The following is a 23,770-nucleotide window of genomic DNA, read 5'->3' as shown; positions in this document are numbered from 1 at the left end:
ATGCACATTCGACATACAACTTAACGGTCCTCCCATATTATGGGGAGCATGAGTACAAAGCTGTAGCGGCATCTTGGACAGTATTCGATACAAATGAATCAGGTAACTGGTCTGTGCAAACTGATAATAATGATAACAATAATGCTTGGTCAGGTAACTGGTCTGTGTAAACTGATAATAATGATAACAATAATGCTTGGTGAGCAATGATAACATACACACAGATGGTGCAACACGATGATATCTGTGTTCTTTTTTTTTGTGCTAGGATTGATTACTTCAAGAAAAAATACTCAATCTCAATACGATTATCAACCATAATGAAGTGTAACTTCCAAACAAAAAGACAAATGCACGATGTCTGTTCTTGGAAGCAATATCGTGATTTCAAACAAGAGAGGGATAAACTAAAACAGTGCTTTTCTCTAATCTCTTTCAAGGTTAATGTAAAAAAAAAAATACTTGTCATACAATCGTATCATCCATATATGTATATATATATATATATATATATATATATGTGTGTGTGTGTGTGTGGGGGGGTGGGTGTGTAATATATCATATACATATATGATACATGTACATACAAAATTCTAGACACTCATCAGTTGTTAAACATATAAAATCTGTGAGATTTAAGACATCTTATTATCTTATCAATGATTATTGCGTATATACTATATTTATAAAATGTATTGCATCCACATAACAATGCCACCTGAATAATGCAGCTCCGTCATCTAAATTCATTCACCCTGACAAGTATCTCCACACAGTCGGATAATAGACAAGAAGTTATCTTCCTACGATATGACGAATTTCCAGACACACGTATAGTGTGAGACAATGCAATTAAGCTGTGAGCTGGAGTTAATACCAGTCAAGCGTATGGCGGTGGTTTCGTGAAAATGCTCTATCCCTTGTTAACATCTTAGTTTAATATGCAATGTTGCTATTCGTCCATGCATTATTGTTATTAGAAACTGTGTTGCTACTGAATGTACAATTCTATTGCTATTTTTCTTTTCTTTTCTTTTTTTTGGGGGGGGGATTCGCGGTATACACTATCGCTGTATTACTCAGCGAATAAAAAAAAATACTGGAATGAAACGAAACCAAACAGAACATCGACACTTCTCAACATGGAAAAATACGAGAAAGTAAATGCTAGGATAGATTTATAACTTTTTCCTTTATAACCAGTAAAGCTGTAATGAAAATTCTTAAAGCACTTTAAAGACTTGCAAATGATGATTTCTTTCTTTTTTTTTTCTTTTTTTCCCCTCTCAGTCCCGACGGAGAAACCCGGTAACCTTGCCGTATCCGCTGACGTGAAACAGAAGCTCACCTTTGAGTGGACCATGCCACCTTGTACAACCAGAAATGGGGACCTTTTCTACCGATGTACCTTCGTGAAGCTACAGGATGATGGTTCTCCTATTTCTCCTAAGGAAGAAAATACGACTGATACCATTTTAACTTACCAGTCTTTATCACATTACACAAACTATTCCTTCACTGTCTGTGCATACACATCTGCTGGAGGGGGTCCGTGTGACAGTGTTCAAGCCAGAACCCTGCCAAGTGGTACGTACAGCTCAATATTACACTTCTCAGTGTCTTATATTTTAGCGCAGAATGCACCCACACTCATATGTCTAAAAGACGTATCTATTTTTGATAGAATGTTTCACGCACACATGTCATTGCCGTATACAGCACCCTATGTGACAAAGGCAAATAGCATTACATTCAGAAAGAACAACGTCCACACTAAGGTACTGAATGAAGCCACGTTATCACAACCATGTAGTTTTCGTGTAAAAAGGTATCACTATTGGCTTGCAATTAAAAGGGGAAATCCAGTCCAAAGATAAGTTGCCCATTTCAAATAAGGGATACAGAGACACTTCATCTTCATGTTCACTAGTATTCCACTAGGATATTGCGTACCCTCCTTGTCATTGTCTGTTTTTATCTATGATAAGTCACAATCAAAAGTTCTCTTTTGAATGGGTGAAAAGGAAATCATTTTTACGGTGTGTGTGTGTGTGTGTGTGTATGTTTGTTTTTGTTTGCTGATGCCAAGCGATGTCCTTATCACAAGTTCGTCAGTTGTGCAAAAGATCATCATCAAAATTAAGACAACTTTAACATGGTTATCAAGAGGGCGTCTCATTTACATACATCCGGATGGACATTACATTGCGTGTCCTGAAGCTCTCAAATACATTCAAGAACTGTGCATCACAAACATAGCAACTGTCTTTACATGAACGACTGGGGTTTATCAAACGTATTGATCCCACATAACATTTTAGTGTGTTTCTGTTAGCATGACTGTGAATTAGAAACGAGTCTGCAATATGAATTGTTATCCCGTGTAACAATGACGGGTGTGTATGGTACAAGAAAAGAAATGATTCTAAATTTGTAAAGGAAATCAATAGATGTATTAAACAAAATGATAATGACGTCATTTCTTCATTACATCAGTACCTGGACCACCCTCTCAGCCGGAGGCATTCAAAATCTCGCAGACGTATATTGCAGTTGCGTGGACAGCTCCGAGCGAATCTGATCTCGGCATTTATGAGATCAATGGCTACAAGTTAGAACTGTCGTCAGGAGATGTTGATCTCATAATAATCCCAGTATTTGATGGGCTCCAATATGAGATGATGTATAATATCACCGATCTGCAGGCAAATACGGAATACACAGTGAAGGTATCAGTTCTAATTGTCTTGTAGGTGTTTTTTTTTCTTTTTAATATGCATAACTTATAGGCAATGTGCAGTGGCCACTGGCCCTTGATATTGTGAAATTTTGAAAAAATCTTTGATCTACATGTACACGTATTATGATCATCATAATTTGTCGTGAAAAAGCTAGAATTATGTTTTTTAATGGGAATGAGAAACGGAGGTTACATGCAGTGATACGAGTAATTATTTATTTGAGGATGAACACTCAAACCTGCCTATAAGTAGGGGCCACCTAGTTACAGCGACTACCGGCCGTATACGGTCCTACCCTCCCCCCCCCCCAAAAAAAAAGCCATGTTAAAGACCCTGTTTATAGGCAGCCATTTGTCTATAACTTCCTCTTCTTTTTTTTCGTCTCCCTTGTGTATCTATCCATGACCAACATTGGGGCAGGGAATAGCAAGTGTGAATATTCGCTCTTAGCCATGAAGGCGACGTTAGTGTCGTGTATCAAAGTCTGACATTAAAGTTCGAGAACTGCATTTCTCCTGGCTCTTACGTAAATTCCTGGTCACGGCGAGCAGCAAAAAGAAACAAGAAGAAGCCTTTTGATGAGTGTAGTTCACCCACTCCGTGCGGATATTTCTTATAATGGGCGATTCGACAGACAGTTGAATGGTGAAGGTCACGTGCTAGGTCATCCAAGAGAGATATTATAACGTTTGTCATCCGTCGTCTTCATAGATTGCAGCCGTGAATGAAGTTGGGCCTGGACCCTGGTCAAATTCCACAACAGCAGAAACACTGGCATATCCAAAGCCTTCATCTGCAGGTATACATTGCCACTGCCTTAATCCTTGACGTACACACAATTGGTAGCTTTTTCCTTTTTTTTAAACAGTCCATCGACATATTTTACACCGTAGATAGTCCGTTTTTCCGAGATATGGAGTGAGATAGTTCTTGCATTTTTCTTTTGTTGTGTCCAAATGGAGCTGACAGAGTATGTCAGAATGCGTATCCGGGCAATTACCCTCAGAGGGCAATTACCCCCAAGCTAAATACTGGTTAGTGGTAATGTTAGAGTATTAGAGATTATAGTTAGGGCTAGGTTTAGGGTGAGGAATTTGTGTTAGGGTTAGGATTAGGATTAAGATTAGGGCCAAGGGAACACTCTTAAAACATCCGAGTCAGAACTGACCCGGAACTGGGTCCGTTGGGGTCACACACCGTTCCGGCGGGTCAAAAATGACTTGGAATTTGGTCATGAAGACCCCGAATGGGGTCACCCTGACCCAATTCATGACTCTAAATGGGTCATATCTGACCCCATTCCTTGTCATTTCTGACCCGGAACGGTGTGTGACCCCAACGGACCCAGTTCCGGGTCAGTTCTGACTCGGATGTTTTAAGAGTGAGGGTGCGGGGTAATTGCCATGGGGTTAATTGTCCTAGACCCGTCAGGAATGTACGACAGAATATGCTGACATAAATAGAGTGCGCCAACAGAAATTTTGTGCGTATCTTTCTTTTTACGTTAACCTAATAAAAATGGTAGAAAAGAAACGTGAACGGCAAAATTACAGTATGGATCAGTTACATTTTCATTCATTGGTAGCATTTAAATTTGCACTGAAGTCTTAAAATAGCTTCAGTCAGGGAGGTGCTTCAGTGCTGCAATGGGAGTGTCGTCGATTAATCGAGTGCACACCTTGCTTTCAGTCAGAAGGCTAATTGTTTGAGTGTTGCCGCAACTCCTTAAGTCCTTAAGCACGACGATGCATTGGCAAGATTTCTTTCTGTCGCCGGCTAGGATGAGCTACCTAATACACAGTGTAGGTTTTTGGGCCAGCAGGACTACTGTCATGCCCGAGTCGGAGATCCGAGCATAATTATTATGACATGGTGCTGAATGCTGAGTCCATCTTTATTGAATCCGTTAAAATAAAACAAACAAACCACACCTTCGTCAGCCTTTAGAATAATTTTCAATGGACCGTCCCGTCTCATAAAAAGTGACAGTAAGGAGTTAACCCAGACCTTGGTTGCTTATTAAAAAGCCATTCTTAACCAGATTGCGTTTCTATACAAATTTACAAACGTGCACCCGCTAGCACGATGAAAGTTACCTTGACTGGATTCAGCACGTGTGCGCAAGAAAAAATAAAAAAAAAGGCTACCATGTTCGACAATGAATGAAAGAACAAGGGGAAAAAACGAAGCAAAGACCCACACAGAGACTGATAACATAAGGACAACATGTCTAATCTTACTCATCACACTACTAATTCTTACACGTAAAATCCTAAAAGTCAAAGTAAATCTAATGATAATTGCATCATTATTGTCGTTCTGTCCATGTTCATCGTAACTGCGTTCTGTAGCATACGTTACAATATCGTCTTTATGTCCATGTTATTCTGAAAGGTTTGACTGCTGGGCTTGGTGTTGGTATCCCTTTTCTCTTGATAATTCTGGTCTCTGGTGGCTTTCTTTTCTTTCGAAAGCGACGGTGAGTAAAACATTTAACGCGCAGCCGTGTTTTTTTTCGTTGACATATATAGCAAGTATTATACATATAATATATTTTCAATATATTCATATTTATATCAAAACCTAAAGAGCGTTCATTGGTCGCCTGTAAAGGAGCGTATTAGGCTTAAAATACGTCATCTGGTTTATCATGTCATTGAGGAAACAGCTCCAGATTATTATGTATGTTTGTTTTGTCTATACCAACCTACACGACTCTTCGATCCTACAATTTCTGGTCTCCTACATCTATACCGCTTTTCCAAGAAATCTTTGAGGGAAACAAGCTTTTGTTCATGCTGAACCAACACTGGAATTCGCTTCCACGTGATCTGAAAAAAAAAATGGAGCTACATAACGTCTTTTAGGAGTAACCTAAAATATTGTTTCTTTGACAACGCGTTTTGAAGACAGACATTTATGTCTTCTTCTTCTTCTTCTTCTTCGTCTTCTTTTATGGTACATGTATTTTCAGTCTTTTTACTTTGGTGTAACGCGCCTTGAGATTATTTTAATGAATACGGAAAATGATGCTATAGCAATTGTATGTACTATTATCATCATCATTATTACTATCATTTGTATTATTATTATTGTAATCATTATCATTATTAATATTATTGTTATTATAATCATTATTGTTATTATTATCATTAGTCTAGAATTCTATTTGAACTAATATGACCCTTGACCCTCTCCCGCAAAAAAAACAAAACAAAACAAAACAAAAACCAGCAAAGTCATCAAACGTTGATTTTCACATTCAGGTAATAAGTGGCCACTTTCAGGAGTCTTAGCTGTCTAGTTATATCCAAAAACCTGCTGCTGAAATTGCAACAGAGCCAGTCAAAGGAAAAACTTGAATTCCAGTGAAGTCTGCAGTAGCTTTGGTCATATCAAACTGTCGTACTCTCATGTGTCATAAAACACCGGACAGGTTAAACTGAAGATATATGACTTTTGATTTTCAATAGATCATTCCTATGTTGGCAGCATAGTTTATCTCAGCCCTCGATATCTGTTTCCTTGGTAAGGTAATACTGTGGCGAATCATAATATCCTTCTCAACACGACGGTCGCCTAAAGAGAGAATGATGTCATTCTTTCCATAGTGTACATCGATTTTGTGAAAAAAAGAGCGAATTGACGTTATTATCATCATTCAAAAAGCTTCTAATACATCAGTTTATGGGACCCTATATTATCCTATATTATCCATATTGTGCCGTGGCATAAGAACAAGCCTCCTCATTTCCTGTCTGACGTTAACGTTAACGCTTGCTGTATTTCGAATAATGCTTCATAAAGTAACATCGTTCCTCCAGAACATGCGTCTCAAAACTAAGACATATGTGATGGCGATGACTGACAGTTTTTCCTTGGACAGTGATATCCTTGGGGCTTATACATGAAGCACGTGTTCTTTTCTGCGTTTTCTGCAAGCGCAGTCATTCTTGTAAATATGAAATAAATGGAGAGATTGTGTCCATTCGATTTGAAGCATCATTGGAATATATATTAAAGGTAAGAGGTTTCTTTTGATAATAGACTGCTTCATTCAGTTTTGATTGTTCTCGTGTTTCTGCTTTTACAGGTCCCCTCCAGCACCTACACCGAAACCGGGCATGACTAACCCTATACCTGTGACTGATAATTGTAAGTAGTTAGGAAGATTTACTTGCTCCTTAACTTGAACCTGAACATCCTGCGTAAGGACTGATAATTCTGCAACAAAATGTAGTCATCTCTCTAATCGATTTTCAAAGACCAATGCTATAAAGTGTAACAACATAGCATGAATGTCTTACGCATGATCGTAGGTAAGATTGGATTACATTACAAAGTTGCATATCACGTGCCTGTCGAGTTTTGTAATAGTTTGAACGTTACTTTTAAACTTCTTTCAAAAAGTTATCAGCAGGAAATCATTATTATATGTATTAGTTGGCTTGGTCACGTACGCGATGTGTGCTGCATTGCTGATGCCATTGTGGTGCCAAGCTTTCGACCCTTTTACAGGTTTCCGTCAGAGCTTGTAACGTGAACAAAATAAAAAGCAAGAAATACTCAAACACTTGAACAAATAAGGCAAAATAAGGCAAAAGCAAAAGAATGCTGAAGAAAAAAGGAAAGAGCAACATGACAGAGGCAGATGTTCACTACACGAGAACAGCAATATTACATCCGTTGACATGTGATATGGCATAAATCTAGTAACGGCTTTATAATTGCAATGAAGAAGACCTGTAAAATGGTCAAAAGCTTGGTAGCTGGTTTGGCATCATTGAGGGCAATAAGTTAACTACAGCAACGTCTGATAGCTTTTCCTTCGTCACAGCTATATGATATGATATATATGTGTATATAGAGGCCCTTTATATATATATATATACGTGTGTATATATTATATACATATATATATATATATATATATATATATATATATACGTGAGGACTCAAAAAGGTGAAACGCGTCAACCAAGTCAATTTTTAGTTTTTTATATTTTCTGAATGAGCTATTCTTCTACATTATTCTTGAGTTTGGAATCATAAATTAGATGGAAAAGTGTGTTTTCAGCAGTTTTTCTACAACCTTTTTTTTTTTGTAGAGTAGTGTGATCAGGTTTTTTCTTAAGAGGCCCCTTTTCATTTCATGAACCTCCTTCACACTTTTCACTTTCAATTCTAATAACATTTGAATGGATGATGCTACTGCTTTTAAAGTATTTGATGATCATTTCATGTTGCATGAATATTATTAGCTCTAGATACAGGTCAACCTCATTTCCTTTGTATAAGATCAACAAAATTCGACCGTATATTGACAAAGGCACCACTGAAAGATTAGTTCATGCATTTGAAATGTGTTACATTGATTATTGTAACAGTCTCTTGTATGGTTTACCGGACAACAAACTCCAGAAACTACAAGTTATTCAAAACGCTGCTGCAAGTCTTGTGATAAAGACCGAGAAATATGAGTCAATATCACCTATCTTACGTGCCTTGCATTGGCTCCTTTTTTCAGATCACGTATTGAATTTAAGATCTTATTGCTTGTTTATCAATGTTTTCACAAAATTGCTCCTTCTCTTCTTTCAGAGCCCCTTGTAAAATATAAGCTTACGAGAGTTCTTAGGTCGTCACGGGAGTATCTGTAATATTATGTGATACCCTCCATGTAAATACAACAAACTACTGTGGTTAATGTATTTTCAGGCATGCCGCCCCAGAAGTCTAGAACATCATCCCAAGTGATATAAAACATACAATTTCCATCAATAAGTTCAAAACGTTTTCAAAAATTTTTCCGTTCAAAAAGTAACATAATGATTGTTAGGTGATGATTTAAACAACATTTTATTGTTTCTGTAATTATCCGTTCCTGTTTATCTTTTTTCCCCTTCAAAGCGCATACAGACCTTGCCAAAGGTATCATGGGCTATATAAGAACGGTACTACTACTACTAGTAATAATAAAGTTGACATTTATTACGGGCAGAATGAGTAAATAGAGCTTGCTCAATTTCAGCTTAATCAGATAATCCCTTCATTATTGTTGCTACAGTGCTTTATATTATTTTTCGGACCCATTCATGGCACAGGTAGCGTGGCTTAGTAAAGTTTAAGCGCGTGAATAGACACTGTACTTCAGAGCCTCTAAGTTTTCTCAATTCAAACTTTTCCAGAGTGTGGGCTTCCTTTCCAATAGGTTAGGAGAATCCATTTGAGTTGAGTTATACAACATTTTAAAACATAAAGTCTGCTCTTTTAGAAACTGCCCTTAACTAGAAATCCATGTCTGGCGACTTTTTGTTGGTTTTGTGGTGCAGGGTATAATTATTGTCAAACATGAATAGAAACTGAAACCAATTGTTTTCCGCTCTTTCTAGCGTACAGTCTCAAACATTACGCAAATATTGAGGAATCCCCATACGAAGAACCTGCCAAGCCGCAAGTGAAGATTACCCCCGTCATTTTTCGGCCCATTCTTTTGAGTGACTTGGCGAAATACGTGAAAGAGAAGCAACATTCAGTGGAAGGTCTCAAGAAAGAGTTCAAGGTAGGAAGACAAAACAAGCCTTGCATCCTAAATCTAGCTTCAGTTTTTAGATTTTGTTAATTTGGCAGTTTGTTTCACTGTCATGTTTTCCGTTTAGTTCCTACTGTGTTAATCCCTTTCTTAATGCAAGTAGGGCTATACTATTTTCACATTATAGTATAAGAAAAAAAAATTGTAAAACTGAGCTATTCGGCCACGATCGTGTGTTGTTTTACATTGTTATTGCTCTATGTCGAGGTTTGTACAATGCCTGTGGAATAGTGTACTAGACGAATAGTCTCCTCATACTATGATTATGATAATAAAAAAAAATAATTCAAGCAAAAATGCGATATTTTGCATTCCCCCGTGTGGAATTTTTCTTCTTGCCTTTAAGTTTGATTTGTATAATTCCATGACGGAATCTGCAATAAAAAAGTGCCAAAACTTCCTATTTGCCTTCAAAACGTGTGCGTAATCAGTGATTTGCATATTTATCAATTACAAATTTGCATGTATGTATTACATTCACTGTACATCAAACTTGTAATAACTCAATTTAACCAAAAATCACCATATTTTTACATACAAATACCCTCAAAAAGGGATTTCTAGACTGTAATCGACACTTTAATATGACATATAAAGCTGTTTCAAATTCATTATGGATTATTGATGAATCTAATTTGATCGTTTAAAAAGTGTAACTAACAGTAATTGTCGAAGTATTTAGTTTGTTATCGTTGTTGTCGTTGTTCATGCACGCTAGGATCTCTACAACGAAATTCCCGAAGAATGCGCAGCTTTCCTTCCACAGAACAAAAAGAAGAATCGCTATAAGAACATAATTACATGTAAGTCAATTCCATTTTGTTGTAAAATAGAGTTATGCTTAATTGATTTTGCAATGACCTCTTTGTATACAATAACATACAACAACGCTAATTGTAATGAAGTTCAAATTAAACATTCATTCAGATAATTTATTGATACTGAAAGACTAATGACACCTCTGACAACCAAACTCACGTCCTTATTTCTACATGTATTAAAAAGTCCACACATGAACGAGCAAATTTGCGTTGTTGCTGGCTTTCAAAGCCAACCTTTAATTGCGTTCTCTTTTTTCTTTTTTTCTTTTTTGCTTCATTTTTCTGTTTGTGAAAAAGTCGATGCGCACCGCGTAAAACTCAACACGGATTCAAACCAACCGGGAGCAGATTACATCAACGCTACGTTCCTCGATGTAAGTTTATCGAGAATTACTTTTTCTAAATAGAATTCACTTCTCCCATTGATAGCATTAAAAAAGAAAAGAATTTACACCTTGCCTTTTAAAGACGATTATGAAATATTGGATCCTGTAGTATTACTCACGGATATACATCACATGTGTAATTAAGATGCTGCCAGACCCGAAAAGGCATCATAAAGCATTTTGTGTTGTTATATATTGTTGATTGGCCAGTAAGATTTTTTTTTTGCATTTTTGTTTGTGATTCAAATATCTAGATTGATTATCATTACCATGATGATAGTCATCTAATCATATAACGCGTGAAAACGATACCTCGAGGAGTTGTCGGGATTAAACGGTGAAAGCATCCAGCCTAATTCATACCAAAGGTTTAATTACAGATGTGACATCAGTATTTTCATTGTATCTTTGTATTGTTTGCAGGGACACCGGAAAAAGAATGCCTACATTGCAACACAAGGTGAGTTGTTCTTTTGACAAATCTATTTGAATTTCCCGAGTGAAACATATAGGGCCTACATATGTGAAACAGAACGAATGATCATGATGCATGTAATATGCGCTTAAGCAAAAATTGCTTGACAGTTAGCAATTAGTAATTTCTCCCTGAATCTACTAAGATGACGTTTACAAAAATCCCCAAAAGTAAATCAATGAGCATTAACACAATTTTTTTTTTCGTCACGTGAGATTCTTGGCATATAGCGGCAAATGATCAGATATATCGGATACTATCCCTAACAACGGATAATACAGATGGAATATTGCGATTATATTTTCTATCAACGTGGATGATGTATCACTCACACGAGTAGGCTTTCTTATGGTATAAGGTATTTTGATAACAAATCTAAAAATTCTTGGTAGTTGGGATTGTCGTTGCAGTGAAACAAATTCAAGTTAAAGTCCCCTAAGATAAAAATATTCTTTTGATTTGGGAACGGGGCTAACAACGAATCTATTGACCATTTTGATATACACGTGTATATATATATATATATATATATATATATATATAATTTTGATATCAGGACCAAACACAACGTCTTTGAACGACTTCTGGCAGATGATCTACCAGCAGAATGTAGCGGCAATCGTCATGCTGACCAATCTTGTCGAAGACGGCAAGGTAGGAAGCCCCCTCACTGTGTATTCCCTCATTATTGATTACTTCAAGGTGTTCAGTCACAATGGAGATATTTACAGACAGCTGAGACATGTGAGCAAATTGCCAAAAATGTATTTTAACAAAACTTCGAAGCGTGTTATCACGGAAAGCCTACATTTCGCTGAAAGCCTACAACTAAGCACCATTTTTCTCTGAGGACTTAGATTTAAAAAAAATGCACAACAGATTATATCCTATGATGAAAGAAGTATCTTATCTCGCGTGCCGACTGAGCAATGACGTAGTTTACAGTAAACTACAGTTTTGCACTGCATGGCCAGACTAGGGGTTGGGGGTGATAGATAAACAAATGCATTATTTGAGCATGCTATTTTTTTTTCGAACATACTGTCACGATGTTTAAATGATTCAAGGGTGAAAATCATATATGTTTTATTTTATCTTTTTGCTTTGTTTGATTTGATTTCTTTTTTTTTTTCGTGATACTGTGTTCTCCATTAGTAGTGGGGCAGATATGTGAAAAAGATGCTCACATCCGGCGGAAAGTATGAAATTTTGCATATAGGGGTATTTTGGGGCGCTGATTTCAAATATTGCCGGATCCAAGAGATCTGGCCACGGGGTCGGCCGCCATTTTGAATTCCAATATGGCCGCCGTTAATGATCCCTATCTTCAGTTCTGAATGACATAAGCCATTGGAATTTGATACATAAAAGTATTGTGATATGATGACTTCAATAACAGACTTATTTGATATGTCTGACAAGCTGCACAGCAGCCAATTTAAATTTTTATACATAGTTGCCATGTTGGAGTGTTGAAAATCTCTATCTCGGGTTTGTAAATTAGGCTACCTGATTGAGCGCGCGTTTGTAACTGATTGAGTGCGCGCTGCTGTATTTACATTATGACGTCAGTGAAAGGTGCATTATGCTTCCTTTTTGCTACACTTTTTGACATGCCCGTGAATGTTTGTCGTGGTCTTTGTCTTCGTAGCCACATTGGAATTTAAAATAGCAGGTATTGCGTTTGTCAGACACATCACATAAGTTAATATTTTAACTCAGTATGTTAAAATACTTGCTTACACCTAATTTCAGCGTCACTCACCACTTAGAAATCGAGATAGGGATTTTGAATATTTTGTCGAGGTGGCCATATTGGAATTCAAAATGGCGGCCATTCGATGTTTGTCAGACACTTCAAATCAATCCGTCATCAGATTCAATATGTCAAAACGCTCATGTGTACCAAATTTTGGTGCCACAGGTCATTCAGAACTGAAAATAGGGATCTTTACATTTGTTTTGTGATAGCGGCCATATTGGAATTCAAAATGGCGGCTTACCCCGTTGTCAGATCTTTTGGATCCGGCAATATTTGAAATCAGCGCCTCAAAATACCCCTATATGCAAAATTTCATACTTTCCGCCGGATGTGAGCATCTCGACCAAATTTTGTTACATATCTGCCCTACTATAGGTGAAGTGTCTCCAGTACTGGCCGGAAAAGAACAAAACAGAGCGCTACGGCGATTTCTCTGTGAGAAATAAATGGGAAGAGAGGCAAGCAGGTTTCGTCCATCGTCGACTAGAATTGCAATTGGTACGTCATTAACACGTTCGTTCGATTATGAAAAGACCTTTTCTTTCACAATCTGCAGTTTGCAGCATCATTGCCCCACACTCTGTGCATTAGCTAAATTAATGTTTGACAATTACCTTCCTTTGCTTTTCCTTAAAGAAGTATCATAATTATTATGTTTAAAGTGTAGACTCAGCAGGAATAACACAAAAAGTGAAGTACGAATACGAATAAAAAGAAAACAAAATCAATAAAAGGAGGTGCTTTACAGCTGGTGGATAAGCCAAAATTGAGTGTTTGAACCTGGATTTTTTTTTCAAGTGTCAACATTTGTGTTCCATCCGAAGTTGTGAAGTGCAATTCTTCACAGATTAGCATAGTGTAGACATGCTGACTTAACATATACCAGGTAAATGTGACGTTGAGTTTCACAGTTTGGACGGTTGAGGCCTGGGCCTATGACAAATGGGAAGACTGGTGTTTCACTTCCGAGATTTCTCAACTGAAGAATAGCCTGTGATTCTTGATTGAGGTTAAATCTAGAAGAATATTAAATGTCTGTTTTAAAAAAAAAATATATAAGAAAGGTGAAAATGTTTCTTATTAATGTCTATAGACACCACCAGCTCAGAAGCATAAGGGTAATTGCAAGATATTTTTTTCCATACTTACGTCTCTAAAAACACTACCGGTTAATGAATCAGGAAAGTAATGGGTGTTTTCGCCTTTCAAAATTGCTGTTTCATTGACAATTTTGAACATGTTGAAAGAGAGTCAATATTCACTTTGTTTATATTTCATTTCATTTTATTCATTCATATTCTTTTTTCATTTCTAAACAATGCACAAAATATGAGTATGTCTTGTTCTCATAAAACATCATAATCAGTTTATATTTCTTGTTTTTGCTCTTGTTGCATTATGTTGGTAATTTACTGCTTTCATTTCACCAACCAGGGAGACGACGAAGAATCTCGATGGGTGAGTCAGTACCACTACACGATTTGGCCTGATAAGAGAGAACCCGAGTGTTCTCAGCCTCTGATTGACTTACGAAACGTCGTGAGAAACGCACTTCCACCACATTCTGGCCCGCTGGTGGTCCACTGCAGGTAAATTCTGGAAGTACCGGGCACTATAGAATACATAATACACATCGTTGCAGATTTTCTCGAAAGTGCGTAATACTAAAGTCTGATATATATAAACGGAGGTATATGAAAAACATAAAGATATAAAGGCCCGGAGACCTCTGTGTTGAAAAGGGTATATGTGACCCATCATCACACTACGTTACGAAAGCAACTCGTATCGGCGCAGATATCTGGCTTTCGTGCATTGACTGGTTAATATAATTATACTGTATATCATGCAGATAGATTTTCTTTTTTCCAATTAACGAACACAGCCGATGCACTAACGACGTTCTGTCATTATCGTGAATACTTACACCGTCAACGTGGCATTTGCGTAATCATATCTCCGAAGCTGCTTCATTTCAGTTTCCTCTGGTATTTACGTCAGTTTGATTACATGTCTTAATTTCAATCCCATCGTGTTTTGTTTTCTGCAGTGCTGGAGTTGGCCGCACGGGAACCTTCGTTACCATTGACGCAATGATGTCCATGATCGAACAGGAGAAGAAGGTTGACATTTTCAACTTTGTGAACAAAATGAGGAAACGGCGTTCATTCATGGTTCAGGTCCAGGTGCGATAAACATATCTTAGATATTTTCCAGATATGTAAGGTCATTTTCATGATTATTAGGGTAGGCTACCTGATTCATGTTTTTCACTGTCGATTCGTGGACATCGATATTATGGCAAAAGTGTTCCCTGCAGATGCATTCTCGAGATTAAGAGCTGATAGTGTCCATTCAGGTTTGCTTATTTTTTTTTAATAACTTAATGAAACAGGCATGAATTTTATTAGTTGAGTTTATATAGTCATTCAGTCTGATGATACGTCACTATTTGTCTTAGATTAAAGACAATGATATAGTGAAAGCAATATTAATGTGCTCTATACTGTTGCTCTTATTTTCACTGCTAGAAAAGATTTGCTAGAGATTGATTGACACTTAAGCTGATATGATTAGTGCTAGGTATATTGTGTTTTCCCATCATCCATGGTAGCCTGTGTGCCCAAAATACAGTACGCTGTGGAATTTTGACCACTTTTTCTTTTCTCCGTATTCAAGATTTGTGTTCCATTCATAAACACTCAGATTGGTCTTCTCTCTTCGTATTATAGTAAAAGCTATGGAATAAAAACCTTTCTGGGAATATCAGTTTATCATATATTTATCATTTAAAATCATTAATCCTCTTCATCAGCTATCTCGTGTTGTTATTCAATATCTCTCTTTTCCCAAACACTCTTGTCATTCGCTCTACAGTCTCAATACGAGTTCATCTACGAGACTCTGCTGCAGTGGTCAGTGTGTCCAGTTATGACCTGTCAGTTGCTGGACATCGCAATGGTCCGGCCTCAGTGGCAGAAAGCTGATCCTGCTTCTGGCATGTCAGAGATTGAAAAGCAGTTTGAGGTTAGTTTGAGGTGGATTCTTTAACGTTTCGATCTCCTGCAAGGCCACATGCATTTTTAAAAATTCATTTCCAATAAACGTTGACACAAGTTTGAGTGTGGTTTGCAATAAGCACTTTGAATCAAGTTTGAAATCAATACCTTTCTTTACCAATCTTCATGCTAAAATTATTACTCCCTTACATAGACAATGATACTGATATTGTTACTATGAATATGACTTCAAATCATATACACAGCTGAGCGGTATTGTGCAAATTAACTGAACGAAAATGAATAACGCGCATAGAACTTTGTAAAATGCTCTTGTTTCGGCCTGAGACGGCGATCTCGTGACGTTATGGCACATTTAATTGTCATGAATAATTTCATTTTTTTTCTTGACTTTTACAACATGTTGCCATCTCTAAATACAGCTGCTGGACTACGTTACACCAAGTGGGACTGATTTTTTGTCGAGTCCTGCTGGACTGAGATCAGAGAACATGGAAAAGAACCGTTTTCCAGACAGGGTGCCAGGTGTGTTCACCCAAATCCGTCTCTGCTTGTTACCTGTTGTTTTCCCCTTTGTTTTCTGTCTCTTGTGAATCTTCGGCAAAATAATGATAATGATAATAACAATGATAATGAAATACATATAAGATATACTAACACCTTTATATATATATATATATATATATATATGTATATGCATACATTCAAAATAAACGACAGGAATGCAATTATGCAAACTGACTCGCAAATGTATGCACGATATTGAAAAGGGCTTTAATGAGAACTTAGATTCGACCATGCCGAACTTTAAACCTACAACATCATTATACTGTCATTGATCAAGCACATTTTACAAATGGAACACAGTGGTGTGATAGGTTGAGTCCAATTGATTCTTGAATGAATCTTTTAAGATTTATTCCTTCGATTATCTCATTAGGCCACATGTTTTTGTTTGCTTCACCCACAGTATTTTCCTCGTAACAGGCGTAAGATCTGGTATTTGACAATGCATCATTTTCTTAACGTCAGGGTTCTCTGCAATAATAATTTTCCCTAAATAGATGAGTCGAGGCAATCATTATCTGTGACTTGTTAGCATAAAGTTGGAATCTGCTCTTGAGGATGAAAAATTCTTAAAAGTCTTCCCAGCTACTATACCATCTACAATTTCAAACTAGTTGGTTCAAATTTATTGATATTTTCTAGACGGTCTTTAACCCTTGTGTATTTTCTACCTCACTTTTTTTATCTACCATTACAGCGGATAAGTCTCGGCCTTATCTCATGATGGAGGGCGACTATCCAGGCGCGAACCAATACATCAACGCTTCATTCTTCGATGTGAGCTTGATTAGAATTCTAATGATGATGATAAATACATTAATAATATATGCGCAGATCGCGCCATTCTTCAATGTGAGCAGGATTAGAATTCCAATGATAATAATAATAAAAATAATAAAACTAATAAAAACATACAAATATACACAGAATTAACTGTAATTCATTTTGTGCACAATAATTGATTATCAATTTATTTGTTAGACACTTAATTGAAAAAAAATACAAATTACAAACCAAGCTTTTGAGAACAATAAATTTGGAGTCTTATTGCTCAATCTTCAGGGCCTATAAGATGATGACAATGTATCATGTTAATTGTTGAGGCAAACTTTTACCTCACATTTAAACTACTTTTCGAATCATATGACGTTGCCATTTGTCTACCTTGTCTGTTATTGATTCTTATATTTTATTTTTCTTTCCATGTCCACATCTTCTCCCATTGTAATCCCTATTACTTTGTTCATTTGACTACCTACCAAATCTAGCTCTCTTTCAAAATCGTTTCAGTTCGAAGGTAAAAGGAACGCCCACATAAGCACTCAGTGCCCTCTGCCGTCTACGATCACTGACTTCTTACGTCTAGTGTGGGATTACGGATGTCAAACTGTGGTGCACCTCAACGAAATGGATAAGGTATTTTAAAAAAATGATATCAATGTATGATGCTTATCATCATATGCATCAAATTTGACTTTTTCAGACCACCGAAGATTGTTTCAAAAGGCAGATAAAGGGCAGATGGAACAACTGTTTTAACTACTGCTCTCTAACGTAACCATGATTGCTACTTTGAAACTACTGTCATTTTACAGTCAGAGTGCTCTTAAATTTGCTACTTTTTGATACTTAGCTCTTCCCTCCCCTAATGTTTCATTATCAGTTTAATGTTACGACTATAATTTCATATTTCTTTCTCTCTTTTGTCGTTTTTTTTTTTTGTTAAGACGTGTGGACAGTACTGGCCTTCACATGGCAAAGAAAGCTACGGCTCATTTACCGTGGAGCTGCTTAGAGAACACAAAGATACAGACTTCATGACTAAACGGGTTCTGAACATCACTTCCACAAAGAAAAAGGTAAGTCTGCCTTAAACAAAGCACGGAATGTGTATAGGAGGAGCTTTACTGCGTGATGAGCAGTAAATTATAGTGCAGTACTTTCATCCGAAACTTCGCTGAATGATAAAAAAAAGCAAAAGCAACTCACCGCTCGTGCGCTGTGTGAGCAGAGTTCACTGCTCTCCGTGTGCGTGTCCTCAAATTATAGCGAGCTGCCTTTGTCAAAAGCTAGAGATCAATTGAGGTACGTAGAAATAAAATCGTAGTGACAGCTATTGGTGGCAAACTGTTTACTTTACAAGTTTTGATTGCATAGAAATACACGGGACAATAATATATTGTGCCAATTACACAGGTGATTTTAGATCGTATCCGGGCAATTACCACCAGAGGGCAATTACCCCCGGCTAAATACTGGTTAGTGGTAAGGTTAGAGTAAAGATTCGGCCTAGGGATAGGTTTAAGGTTAGGAGTTTGGGTTTGGGTTAGGATTAGGGTTAGGGTCAGGGGAAGGGTCCGGGGTAATTGCCCAGGGGGTAATTACCCAGACCCTTTTAGATATACAATTTGCTAATAACTTCATGTTGTTCATCCACTTTTCTTTCGTCATAACATGACAATAACTACCACCAGTTTTGCCAAATTAAATGACATGAAATAGGATTTGGGATCCTCCCATTCGGAAGTAGTTTATAATCATCATTGGGTTTTTTTTGTGTGTTTTTTTTTTACTGCAATCGATTTAACGCCGCATACCATCATTAATGTGCATTTTGATTGGCTCTAATGACTAAAGGAAATATGTCAACTAATTTTATTCGTAGATTTGTTGGCATTATTGATCAATTATTGTTCAATCTTTTGATTTGCACAATTGCAGTAATAGAAACTTAAACCGACTAACATAGGAACAGAAAATGTAACCCTGCATCACAAAACCACCAAAACATCCCCATGTATGCATTTTAAGTTAATGATAATGATAATGAATAACATTTATATAGCGCTTAATACTGATGTTTCTAAGCGCATCAAATCGGGGGAAAAATAATATATATAACGTAAAAACAAAATACAGCATTATGTACATATTATGATAACGTCAGCAACAACAACAACAGCAAAATTAAGGTTGTGTAAACAGATGAGTTTTCAACAATGACTTAAACCTATCAACATTTTCAGCGTTACGAATATAAAAAGGGAGTTCATTCCAAAGAAGTGGGGAAATAACTGAAAAGGTTGAGGGAAGATTCTGAAAGTACATACGCTAAATACTGCCGGACTTTCATCTAAATAATAGAAAGAAAGTATGCACTCTTCAAAAGTGTTTACTGCGAAAAAAGAAGGCTCTGAAGTAAGTGCTTAATCTCGCACCAAACTAATATGTTCTGTGCAATGAATGAGCCAAAAAATAGGTATAAAACCCTATAACAACCACAATGAATGCATTATTTGATTGTATCAACTTTATATAGACATTCTATTTATGCGTAATACCGACTTCAAATGCTGTAACATCATGTTTTCCAAAAGTTATTGGAGTTGAGAGTGAAGAGTGTGTTTTGGGAAAATGAAAGTGGGCCCAAGTTACATAAAATGTGCTCTAATTAGAAAAAAAAATGTGAAAATTCCCATTCGTGTAATGATGCTAAGCTTTAGAATAACGAAGAGGGAAAATTGCTCTTTCAGAAAAAAAAAAAAAAAACTTAATGCCTAGGTTGGAGTCCTCATGTAAATTCGGATTGTTGCTTTTTTATGTACTGTCACATTAATGATGATAAGCAAATCTCGATTTTATACCAATGCATCATTCACGAGTAAAAGGAGATTGTTTAATGTTTGCCTCTTTGTATTGAACACAATGTCCCTGTCTCAGTCTTCAGCAATGATTATTTCTATAAAATTCACAAAGAGGATACATCGTTTCAAACAAAGTATCTGTATTAATTTTGAATCGATCTCTCATGTCATTTTGTTTCACGTTTTCTCAATCTTCCCTCCCAAGCTTAAAGTTATCGATCCTAGGAGCCAAAAAGCAAACGAAAAGTCTAGCTCAATCTAAAGCCTGAGTTGCGACTATTTTGTAAGTAGCTTTATTTGTATTTCTCTATTGTATGCCTGATACAATTGATGTTAGTTCCATGTTGATGTTATTGTCTTTGTTTTCTTACCCCCAGGGAGCACATCGTGTCGATCAGTTTCACTATCACGGCTGGCCGGAAACTCGAAGTGTGCCGAAGTCAAAGGGCAACTTTTGTCAATTCATCCTCAATGTTGAGGAAAAGGACGACAAAGAGCGACCTCTACTGATCGTGTGCATGTAGGTTTCTATGCCATCTAACACAACCACGTGCAGTATGTGGACTGGAAGTTACATCCATGAATGATTCCAAATTCGTGTGATAACCCGTTGATATTATATGTCTGTAGGAAAAAAAAGAAGTATCATCTTTTACTGGCAAATTAGTGTATCATATTTGTGATATAGTCATTGTACTTTAATCGGTAACCATGATTCAATAAGACAGGCAAGATAGCGTTGGAAGTGCACACACCTACCCACACAGACACACACAGAGAAAATACACACCATGCATATTCGCTTCAAGACTTAAATACATTGTACAGCGGACCAGTGTCTCCAAACATTAGAAAACCCTGACAAACAACTGATACGATTTGTGACTTTGTGTGTTGCCGTCGAGTATTGCCAGTCACTCTTAACTGCATATTATATCTCATGCTCTTTCTTTAGTAATGCTCTATTTTTCGAATGCATTCTTCAGAGACGGAGTTGGAATGTCTGGTACGTTCCTAGCTGCCATGGCAACCATCAACAAAGTGAAGCAGGACAAGACGGTGGATGTTTTCAGCGCGGTAAAACGTCTACGCAAGAACAGACCGGGCGTCGTGGATAGTTTGGTATGAAATCGTTATAATCACAATGCGAATCTAAGAGAGTGAGGAAGAATAACTTGTGCAAGTCAATACTGTGTCAAAGGGACCCTTTCCAATTCCCTCAACAATTTTCTCTTTTTTTCTGCAGATTACACGCGCCCACAGTTTTCTCCGACCTTCCCGCTTGACTTTGTGTGTGTGTGTGTGTGTGTGTGTGTGTGTGTGTGTGTGTGATTAAGTCATTACAGAAATACTCATAGGGGGACTGTATTTCTCTTCCGTCGATTCTCCCTGTTTATGCGCAGTAAAATATGTTAGTTATACTGACGTTATCTTATTTAAAACAAACAGCTCAAGAAAGTAAACTGAGGAGTTTATTTACAGATGTATTCCTTATCATTCTCTTGCTATCAAAATGAAATATTTTTCAATATTAAACGATTATGTCTATCTAGAACTTTTCCAATTGTAGAACATTTACTGCCTGCAGACTCCGCCAGATACATGCCTTCAGACATAGTTGAGACTCATTGCCATTGCGAATGCAAATCTATCTGATATTATTATGGACCTACTACACACATGGACTATGAACAAAGGGTCTTTCTTTGATCCGACCTGCATCGCCGCCGGTTGATTATGTGCATCTTGATGAGTACATTTAGACGTTTGGACAATGACGATTGTGTAATCGTTCATCGTCACTGACAAAAGAACCGTTTCCCTCATTTCGGTTTTATTTTGCTGAGGTGCCTTTTCAGACTTAACTGCCTTTGGAAAATCGACAATGATGGGGAGCAGCAAACCTAAAATCACGACAAATTGCGTGTCCCAAACTTAGTAATTACTGAAGTGGATGCTTGTGGACGCGCATGTAACGCTTAATGGTAAAACATTCATGTCGTCTGCCACTACTGTCCATGTTTACTCTGAAACAATGTGCGAAAAATGGGGAAAATAGATTATTACAACCAACCTTCCGAAATACTTGCTTTCTCTCGTAAAGTACGTGCATTTCGCAAATGAAATTAACTGGGGGATGAATTCTTAATGTATTCCTAATGTATACTACAACTGCACACGCATTTTTCTTGATTTAAGAGTTATTATCTTCTGCGCATGTAGTTTTTAAATGTCTCAAAGCGCCGTCTTGTTTAACTCCAGGCTGGCTCTCGGTAATGCACGCTGAGATCAAAGCAAGAAAGCATCTTTAAAATGTTATTGTGACGCTTTTCATGGGAACAAGTGTTTAAATTAATTAACGAGCGATGTATAGCCATGTGCGTAGTAGGTCCATGATAACAAGGAATCTCCATCAGTAAAATCTATTTCAGACATCTTTTTGTGTCTTTATGGTCAGTGTGTGAGTACTTTCCAGGGGCAGTGCTACGTTTTTCAAAGTGAGAGGACCAACTTTGTGGGAGCAGAGACTTCGAATCATTTTTAATGATTGTGGAGGGCACGTGGGTCATTTTGCTGCCACATTTTCTGGTGCCACTTCCGGGGATAATTGGCTGACCAAAAAAAAAAAAAAAAGAACACGAAAAAAAAGAGCTTTACATTTTGGGGTAAAACTTGTTTACTGACATCACTTGACTTGCAGCAAAACAAAACAAAAAAGTTTCATCCTATATTTCCTGCAACGATGTGTGTGTGTGGGGGGGGGGGGGAGGGCAAAAACTAAGACCCTATATAAAGTATATCTTGTGCAGCAAAGTGGTAGCTCCCCCCGCCCCCCTTCCCGGTTGCGCCGGCCAACTTTCTACATGTACGTCTTGTAGTCCATAAAAGGCTACATTAAGTTGTGCTTGCGTTTTATTACTTTACCTGCTGATTTCCCAGTTGAGCACCCTTTCCATGCACTGAAGGTATAGCATCCTCTAATACCATGGATACCATCGGACAATCAAGAAAGTTCGATGAATTCCAATAACTTCATTGTTACTCATAAAAAAAAACATCGATCAGTAAAATCAGTGACATGTATTTACGTATACAGTACATAGTGACGTCACTTGTCCCGTCAACAACGCGAAATTAGTGATGAGTTTACCACACATCTAAAGCCAGTGCACGATAATACTGCTGACGCACTTGTAGTTGTAGTGTGTAATGTTTACTGAGGCATGCAGCGGGATTTCCTTATGTTTTAAAACATCATGATAAAATTATTTCATTTTGACGATCAGAAAGGCGATCAGTCTCGGCCATTAACCTTTTTTTCTGATGCTCTCTTTATTTCCCTTTCCAGGAACGCTACGAATTCTGTTTCGATGTCGTCGAGGCCTACAGAGATTCTGCGCAAACCTATGCCAACTTCATGTAAACCCTCGTCTTGAAAGTGACACATTCAGGAAAACAAACACGCGCCTGAAAACCCTAGAACATCCATCTCTCATCAATTTTGTTTTTGTTTTTGTTTTTCACTTTGGTTTAACCAAATGCTCCTCCTGAACAAGGGCTTCTTTATCGTAGCCCGTTCGTCGTTCATTATAAAATAATTTTCCTACAGAATAATTGTAGAGTTATGCACGAAGGAGATAGGCCAGAATCGGGGACATTTCAAGGTGTTGACTTGCAAGAAGAAGCATGAATATGCGATATCAAGGCAGGTACCAATACAAACAACAACAACAACAACAACTAGACGCAGGAATTCATTAA

The 23,770-nt window shown here is 37.2% G+C and overlaps 1 long non-coding RNA gene and 1 pseudogene across 1 annotated transcript; both read left to right on the top strand.

Annotated features, from left to right (window-relative positions):
* Positions 1–23,432, top strand: part of LOC139719012 (uncharacterized) — a 116,565-nt pseudogene extending 93,133 nt beyond the window's left edge.
* Positions 1,311–3,533, top strand: LOC139719062 (uncharacterized). The gene is made up of 3 exons (XR_011710057.1): positions 1,311–1,587; positions 2,497–2,729; positions 3,453–3,533. It is a non-coding gene; the product is annotated as an uncharacterized lncRNA (long non-coding RNA).
* Positions 23,433–23,770: the final 338 nt, after the last annotated feature.

The sequence above is a fragment of the Diadema antillarum genome, unplaced genomic scaffold, assembly GCF_040938485.1.
Source record: "Diadema antillarum isolate AM-2024a unplaced genomic scaffold, OU_Dant_1.0 scf00000103, whole genome shotgun sequence".
Taxonomy (NCBI): domain Eukaryota; kingdom Metazoa; phylum Echinodermata; class Echinoidea; order Diadematoida; family Diadematidae; genus Diadema; species Diadema antillarum.
This window is presented reverse-complemented; position numbering and strand designations above follow the sequence as displayed.